General features: G+C 53.0%; 1 long non-coding RNA gene across 1 annotated transcript; it reads right to left on the minus strand.

Annotated features, from left to right (window-relative positions):
* Nucleotides 1-4593: 4593 nt before the first annotated feature.
* On the minus strand, nt 4594-5543 carry LOC143822459 (uncharacterized). Its single transcript, XR_013226158.1, has 3 exons — nt 5435-5543; nt 5106-5237; nt 4594-4976 (listed from the first exon to the last, which is right to left on the minus strand). It is a non-coding gene; the product is annotated as an uncharacterized LOC143822459 (long non-coding RNA).
* Nucleotides 5544-5824: the final 281 nt, after the last annotated feature.

Below are 5824 nucleotides of genomic sequence, written 5' to 3' on the forward strand. Positions count from 1 at the left end.
AACCCCACCTGCAGCGCGGGGCCCCAAGTTTGAAAATGAGCAGGAGCATAAGGGGAGAGATGTCAGGGAAGAAGGGTGGATGAATGAAAACATTTTCTGCTGTTGAAAAGCTCATGTTTTTAATGCCGCTGAACCATGTTTTCAGAACAGCGCAAAAAATGTTAAATGGGCATGGCCAATTCTGTGCGCAAAAAAAGTTACCCTCCAGAGCAAGACCAGAACCCAGAGTTCCAGATACAAGTCATTTCTTGGCCTATAAAATCTGAGTTACAGTTGGAATACAGAGACAGAAAAGCAAAAAGAGTAAGAAAAAGACACAGTAAATAAACAAAGCCCTCCCAGGAATTGATAAATATGCAAGAAAATTGTCCTGAATAACAGTCCGGACGCTGTTTGATGGCACCTTGCAAAAACCTGGCCACAGTTTCAGATATTTCTCTGTTGATGTTCTCCAGAAGGAGGGGAACCTTAAGATGGTTGGGAAGTCCTTATGAGGCAAAACAGGGCACTACAGAGAGCCAGTTTGGTGTAGAGGTTAGGAGTGCAGACTTCTAATCTGGCATGCCAGGTTCGATTCTGCGCTCCCACATATGGAACCAGCTGGGTGACCTTGGGCTCGCCACGGCACTGATAGAGCTGTTCTGACCGAGCAGTAATATCAGAGCTCTCAGCCTCACCCACCCCACAGGGTGTCTGTTGTGGGGAGAGGAAAGGGAAGGCGACTGTAAGCCGCTTTGAGCCTCCTTCGGGTAGGGAAAAGCGGCATATAAGAACCAACTCTTCTTCTTTTTCTTCTAAAGTTTTCTACGACAACGTGCTCTCTTTCCAGAACCAAATATGATTGAAGGGGAGGGGAACGAAGAAACACATTTTTTTCTTTTTTAAGGAAGCCCACTGGATTCTGTGGCTGTTGTAGGTCCCTTGGCAACCACAGCAGTACTGTCAAACTTTATGCACCCTGATTTCTGGAAAGCTGTGGGAGGGAGGGAGGGAGGGAGGGAGGGAGGGAGGGAGGGAGGGAGGGGAGGGGCGGCCAACCAGTCCCAGAAAGCCCCCTCCCTCAAGACCTTCCATCCCCCGACGGAGTAGGCCCCTACAGCGAAAGGCCCAGGAGCCCCTTCTGGAGATCCACGATCAAGACAATTCATCATGACTTGGCTGTGGTGGCCGTGGAGCCTTAGGCCTGAGCTGACAGCAGCAGCATCCACCTCTCCCTGGGACCTGCCATGACGTGGCCCCTTGCCTGGCTGTCACACAATCTGAGTATCTTAGAAGCGAAGCATGGCCAACCTTGGCTAGTATTTGGATGTGAAACCTCCAAGGATCTGGGTGCGAGTCCCTACAACATACATTGGGGTGTCATGACAGGGAGGCAGACAATGGCAAGTCTCCACCCAAGGTCCTTTGCCTGGCTGCCAGAATATCTGAGTATCTTTGACGCTAAGCACGGCCAAGCCTCGCTAGCATTTCGCCCTCTCTTGAAAAAAACAACGTTGGACCCGCGGGACCCTGCCAACTGAAGCCCAGGATCGCATTTTACGTTCCTGGGACAGGTGGTGGAAAGGGCCGCGGATCCGGAAACTTCAGCTAGTGCAAAATGCAGTTGCGAGGGTCCTCACTGGCCCACCTTGGAGGGCCCACATCCAGCTTGTGCAGAGGCAGCTGCATGGGTTGCCCATTGCTGTCCGGATCCGGTTCAAGGTTTTGGTTCTAACCTTCAAGGCTTTACGCGGGTTGGGACCCACATATCTGAGGGACCGCCTTTCGCCTTACGCTCTACGGGGGGAAATCTATTGGTCGTTCCCGGCCCCAGAGAAGCGCGCCTAGCCTCAACCAGGGCCAGGACTTTCTCTGTCCTGGCCCCTACCTGGTGGAATGAGCTCCCGGGCGAGCTACGGGCCCTGCGGGATCCGTCGGCGTTCCGCAGGGCCTATAAAACGGAGCTCTTCTGCCAGGTCCCTGGTTGAGGCTAGGACTGGCGAGGGACAACATTGCCACCCCCCTGGGGTCTGAAGTATACAGTATTAGCCTCCATCCCCTAATGCCGTTGACTGGGTAGGGGAGAGTGGCATTTTCTGCCGTGTTGGGTATATTTATAGTCTATTAGTGGGGGTTTTAATGGGGTATTGTAAGACTACTGTTACCTGCCACAAGCCAGTAGGGAGTGGCAGGAAATGATGATGATGATGATAATAATAATAATAGTAATAATAATGATAATGATAATAATACAAAGTTCGCCCCAGGGGAAGCGACCTAAGTGGGGGAGCAAACGTACGTCCACCTCGTTCGGCTGTCCCCAGGCCGCCTGGCAAAACGAGCCCCTGGCCTCCGAGCCAGGTAAGCCGCGCTGGTTTACATGCCACCTCTTAGCGAGGCTCCGAACCCCAGGGAATCTGATCACACACCGGACTCCCTGCCAACACGCTCCAACCCATGCAGACCCGCCACAGAACGAAGCAACAGGCCCCGTTCCCGCCAACGCTCCATAACCAGGACCAATTCCATCAGGCCAGCCAAAAACCTTGTGCAACCACAGATCACACCCGGGTCCAACTAAAGAACCCCATCACTTGGCAAACCAAACCATCTGCAGAGGGCGCCCCCAGAGGTTGCTAAGCCAATTAAAGAACTGGCCCCCTCAGCTCCAGTCATTTCAGGGACTTTCGCCCCCAAACTCCCACTTCCACTGATCGTTCCTTAATGCTCTGGAAGCCGGGCACCGCTGGCCAGTCGGTCTCACCAGAAAAGCTACCACAACCTCAGGTGCCCCTGCGCCAAGGGTATCTTGCATGGCAGTGCCATGTGCCTGGCCACTGTGTGCTGCGATATCCTGGCCTAGGAACATGGATGAAGCCCCTGAGACCCAGGTGACTCCCCCTTGACTCTCTTGCAGCGTTACGAGCACCAGCGGCATGAGAAAAGTCTGATCCGAAAGCCGGCACTCCCCTGCACGTAACCTCCAACCGCTTGGACCTTGTACGGAGTCCCGAGGGGGAGGCCCTGCAGCGGAACAGTTGGGGCAGCCCAAAGGAGCATCTGCCTTCGAATCCCTGTGGTCATCGATGGGGCACCGACACGGGGAACCTCCCTCCTAATGGTGTCCGGAAGGCGAGCCCCTTGATGTCGAGCCAGGGGATGGGAAGGTAGTATCCGCAGACATCAGTGCACATCACCCCCTGGGCCTGTGGCACACCCACTCCTTCGGCACACGCTTCCCTGCCCCACCACCAGCATTAGCAGCCGCGTTGATGTCTGACCTCCGACAATTCAGAAGGTAGGCTCATAAGGTGGAGACATACACCTTGGCCCAGCTGCTGAACTCCAGTCCCTGAACTGCTGGTCCACAGAGGGAAAGGCCCTCCAGATTAGCATCCTCCATTGTGCCTGAGCCAGCCGAGGGCAGCACGCCCTTCCCGCTGGGCGGACAAGGGCCTGAACCCGTCCCAGCCCTTCAAAGCTCAGCAGGAGGAAGGTGTCTAGAAGCCCGGCAGCCTGAATGGGATGGCTGGACGACTGCTCTGATGCTCTGATCCTCTGAAGGCAGGCCTTTCTGGTGAATGGGTTTAAACTGTGATGGGTGGGTGTGGGGTGAAAGGGGTGTGAGTGTAAGGAGTCCCACTGGAGGCTTTTCTGCCAACAGTATTACAAACATTTTATTTTTAATAAATAGAAAACAAACATTATCAAACAGGGAATGAAACAGGGAACCCCCCAAACATTTTAAACAAACTTTTTAAAACAGGGATGAAACAGGGGATGAAACAGGGAACCCCCCACCCCCACCCCACCCCAAACCACAATTTTAAAGCGCACTAGTCCCCTCTCCAGCACCACCATCTTCTTAGTAGCTGGTAATCTCTGCTGGAAATAACAGCATCTTACTGCTGTCCCAAAGTAGAGAGAAGCATTTGGGGGAAGAGGCTTCTCATAGCCACCACAGTCAAGTCAGCCTCCAAAACTTTAAATGTAGCCATGCTGTCCACCAGTGGAATTATTCCCTGGAACATCAAATAAAATCAGTGCCTATGTCCTCCACTGGAGTAGGTGTCGCCAACACTTCCTGGCTAGCCGCCTCCCCAACCCTTGCCTGTCGAGTGCTTCTGTCTTGTGTTTGTCAATCTCACAGGGGTGTTACTACAGTGAGGCAGTGAGGTCTGTTCAAGTGCTTTCGGACCAGAGAATCGGCTACTTAGTCAAACAACACAAAGATAGTGGCTGAAGACAAGGTTGAACAAAGAACATTAAACTTTATTTCACATAGCACACATAGGCAAAAGGTCACAATCAAAACCGTCTCCTATTTCTGAAAAGGTAACTGGCCATAGCGTCCCGAACCTTGCACCCCTCCGAATAGATCCTTTTTTTCTGGCTTGAGGGATGGCTGCTGCATCCTCAAGGACTACAGGGTCTGATTCAGCCACTGGGAAGGGGATGTGATGTCCCTTGTCCTCGCAGATGTTGTTCCAAGATGACACATGCGATGATCAATGGTGTCACATTGTCTATATGCACATGGAGTCGTGACATCAAGCAATGGAACCAAGCCTTCAAAGGGCCAAAGGCACGCTCCACGACATTCCTTGCGCGGGAGTGCCTGAGGTTGTAGTAGCTCTGCACATTTGTCCTTGGCCGCTTATAGGGAGTCATGAGCCAGCGTCGTGTGGGGTAGGCTCCATCTCCGAGCACCAAAGCCGGAACACGCACTCCCTCAATGGTGGCGGTGGGGTTGCCGGGGACAAAGACCCCTTGGTCCATGGTTGCCCTGAGGTTCGATTCACGGAACACAAGGGCATCATGCCTCCTCCCACTCCACCCCACCTCAAAATCTATAAACCGTCCGGAGAAGTCCACGGTTCCTTGAAGGAGAACAGGACAAAAGTCCTTCCTGTTCCCGTGCTCCTTTATGCTTCCCTCAGGTGCTCGGATCGGGATGTGGGTACCGTCAACCGCGGCGAAACAAGGTGGGAACCCGTCTGAGGAAAGAAAAAGAAAAGAATAGACACCAGGGATTAAAGTTAACGTGGGGCGCATCGAGTATTCGTTGCTCACCTATCAAAAATGGAAAAAAAATTAAAGGGCAAAGGGGATATAAGGACACCCACCGCTCCAAGCCGGTCTCCGAGGCACACCACTTTGCTGTACAATTCTGCCTCAATGGCGAAGCAGAACTCCAGCAGGATCTCGCTGACCGTGGAGACTCCTAATCCGAATTGCTGGGCAACTGTCCGGAAGTACTGTGGGGTGGACAAGTACCACAAGGCGGCTGCCACCCTTTTCCCCACAGGAATAGGGCACCGCATGCCAGTTACTTGCCTCTCCATGCGGCCATGGAGAGCTTCCACAATTTCAAAAAACGTTCCCCTTGACATTCTGAAGTTTGCAATCCAGTGGTCATCATCCCAGACGGCCACGGGGAGCCAGAAGCACTAACCTGTCTCTGTGCCTTTCAAATCCAGGTGGTTGTTCCAGGTAGACTTCTTCCTTCATTCCTCCACGAGGAAATGCTGTCTTTCCATCCAGAGGCTCCACGTGCATCTTTCTTGCTGCTGCTATGCCCAAGAGCAGAGGGAGTCAAACTGTGGTCCTCCAGATGTCCAAGAACTACAGTTCCCATGAGCCCCTGCCAGCATTCATGGGCAGGGGCTCATGGGAATTGTAGTCCATGGAAATCTGGAGGGCCGCAGTTTGACTACTCCTGCCCAAGAGCATTCTAGTTGAAGTGTGTCCACCACTGGTGCGGAGGTTTCATCATTGTCTTCTCCGTCCTTCTGGGAGTATCCTTTGGCAACCAATGGGGCTTTGTGCCTTTGTCCTTCCCCTT

This window comes from Paroedura picta, chromosome 13 (genome assembly GCF_049243985.1).
Source record: "Paroedura picta isolate Pp20150507F chromosome 13, Ppicta_v3.0, whole genome shotgun sequence".
Lineage (NCBI taxonomy): Eukaryota > Metazoa > Chordata > Lepidosauria > Squamata > Gekkonidae > Paroedura > Paroedura picta.